The sequence below is a fragment of the Physeter macrocephalus genome, chromosome 16, assembly GCF_002837175.3.
Source record: "Physeter macrocephalus isolate SW-GA chromosome 16, ASM283717v5, whole genome shotgun sequence".
NCBI lineage: Eukaryota > Metazoa > Chordata > Mammalia > Artiodactyla > Physeteridae > Physeter > Physeter macrocephalus.
The window spans coordinates 79940814-79943798 of record NC_041229.1 but is presented as its reverse complement, the minus strand read 5'-3'; the positions used below and the strand labels follow the sequence as shown (position 1 = coordinate 79943798).

At 42.0% G+C, this 2985-nt stretch overlaps 1 pseudogene; it reads right to left on the bottom strand.

Annotated features, from left to right (window-relative positions):
* Nucleotides 1–229: 229 nt before the first annotated feature.
* Nucleotides 230–1598, bottom strand: LOC102996490 (xaa-Pro aminopeptidase 3-like; annotated as a pseudogene).
* Nucleotides 1599–2985: the final 1387 nt, after the last annotated feature.

Below are 2985 nucleotides of genomic sequence, written 5' to 3'. Positions count from 1 at the left end.
AAATAGTAAGAAAGGCTCAAAAATGTTTTGTTCAATAGCTAGTGTTGCTGGAATCTGGACTGTTGCTGAATGGTGTGACTATAGGACACCAATGCCCTGAAGGCTCACGTGGCTCCGGTAGCTATGTGGGCTCCTGGATAGGTAGGCAGGTGTTATGGAAGGTACGTACTGGCCACCCACAATCACTGATGGGTGGTTTTCAGTGTAGGCAAAGACCTTGGTGATTGGCTCAAAATATATAAGCATTACCCAAAAATCTTATATTACGTGTGATGTCACTCACATAGCAAGAAGATTCACAACCTCCATCCAACAGCACCATTTCCCCATCCTTGATGCGTCGATTGTTCTTCACATAATGCAGAGTGTTTGACCCATTACCTCCAGCAACCACGGGTGGGTAGGCTAAGACGTCTGCACCACGGGCCCGGTATTCAAATTCAAACTTAACATAAAGGAAGCCTTCCTCTACAGGGGCTTTACTGGCAAACATGGTCTCTATGAAAGCCTGTGATTTCAGCTTCCCAGCAATCTGCATTCGTTCAATTTCTGCAGGAGATTTTTTTGGGGGGGCATTCATATATATATATATATATATATATATATATATATATATACTTAACATCTTTATTGGAGTATAATTGCTTTACAATGGTGTGTTAGTTTCTGCTTTACAACAAAGTGAATCAGTTATACATATACATATGTTCCCATATCTCTTCCCTCTTGCATCTCCTTCCTAGCTATCTGTTTTACGTTTGGTAGTGTATATATGTCCATGTCACTCTCTCACTTCGTCACAGCTTACCTCTCCCCCTCGCCGTGTCCTCAAGTCCATTCTCTACGTCTCTGCAGGAGATTTGATCAGCCTGAGATGCTGTGCCAGCTGCTGCACAGCCCGAACCTCGTTCTTGCTCCTGGCTTTGACCTCTGCCAACTGCTGCAAGTAGTCACAGTAGAGCTGTGTGAGCGGGCCTCATCCAGTCATACCACAGTGTACGTGTCTCAGCTTTCAGTTTCGGTCCAACATGTTGAAATTCTTCCAGCGTACAGGCTTCATCCCCTCCAGTTAGAGCTGTTGCTCCATCAGTACCAGATCGGGGGCCATCCCAAAGTTCTTGACTGGGATCTCTCTGAGGCACAAAAAGCATGGCCTTGTGTGCTGGTAACTGCTTGCCGGGGAGGCTTTGAAGGACCAGAATGCTACCAGGCTCTTGGAATTCACACAGGTACAGGAAATTGTTGCCTTGGTGGAAAGTATAGGGGCTATCATTGCTCATATAGTATGTAGGGTTGGACAGCAGTACCACTGTGCGGTCTGTACCACTCTGCCCTTGTGCTTCCTTGTAGATCAGAGATATTAGTTTGTGTCTACGAAGTGCATATTCCACCTGGGAGAGTCCTGGTGTCACCTCCCCTGGTCTGAGGAGGTGTGGGTGAGTAAAGGGCCTGGGCTGACCTAAGTATCGGTTTGGAATCCTCCTCTCTCGGATGGGCTGCAGGGAGTACCTTCACTGCGAACATGACATGCATCCGGAGAGGCTGCGGGCGCTTGCTACTGTGGGAATAAGCTTAGTTGCTGAGAGTAGTCAAGGCATTACCGCCATGCTTGTGCTTCAGGAAGGAAATGTGGAAAACTCAGGAAATATTTATTGAGCACCTACCAGGTCCTGAGGTAAGTGCCAGGGATCCAATGGTAAGCAAAATGGTCATTAATTCCCCAATTTGTTCAGTGAGGGGGTCAAATCATTAAGCAAATAGTTTCACAAATACATATATAAATGCCATGACAAAAAGTCCATCAATGAGTAGCTATTAAATGCTTACTATATACTCATCCTTGTGCTTAGTGCTGTGGGAACTACCAAGAGGGCTTAGATGACATTCATCCTCAACATCATTACCATCCAACTGGAGAAGCTTGTGATCTCTGAAGTGATGAAGTACCACAGGTGCCCATCTGTGTAGTGCAGATGTGGTATGATGGGAGATCAGCAAAAGAAGAAGCCAATGTTGGAGCACATTGTTTTTAATTTGGAAAAGTGATAAATAATAAGGATATATGTATATGTATAGCTGATTCACTTTGTTATAGAGCAGAAACTAACACACCATTGTAAAGCAATTATACTCCAATAAAGATGTTAAAAAATAAAAAAATAAAAATATAACATGTAAAACACATTCAAATCGTACATTAATAGTAAGTCTCTTTCCTACCACCAACCTGTTGGCTCAACAGGTGTTAACAGTTTCTCGTGCATTCTTGATATAACATGTAAAACACATTCAAATCGTACATTAATAGTAAGTCTCTTTCCTACCACCAACCTGTTGGCTCAACAGGTGTTAACAGTTTCTCGTGCATTCTTGTAGAAATTTTTCATGCATTCTTGAGACTATGTATATTCCATTAATATTATCCTTGTTTTAAATTCCAATTTTAATACATAATTTCTATTGCTTATGTTAACTCCAGAAGAACTTATAAACTACAAAGCTAAGATTTATGCATATTTAGAAAATGCAAATGATATAAAAATTTATTCAGTGGAAGTCAAAGCCTCTTCTCAGAAGGAACTGTTGTTGTTTATTGTGTTTCTTTCTCGAAAAAACTGTGTCCACATGCCATCATAGAAATAGAAAAAAAGAAAAGACTTGGTTCATCAACTCATGCATTCAAGAAATAAGACTTTCTTAGTTTCTGCTCACTAATTGAACTTTTTCTGGGCCATCACTTAGCATAGGGAGTAGAAACAAAATCTCAGCCAATGTGGGGACCAGCCACTTTCTTCAACATTGTACTTAAATTCTGAGTGAGCTTACAAAGTACCAAGGCACTGGGACCTACATCATCTGGTGTCATTTGGCTGGTTTTCCATGTACCTTGACTATCGTTGAGACGTTCTTTTTCCTATCTGCCTTGCTCTTTTGGGTCAGTGCTATTTTCCACCTTTTGCACGCTTCTCTGGGCCACAGGGCAAG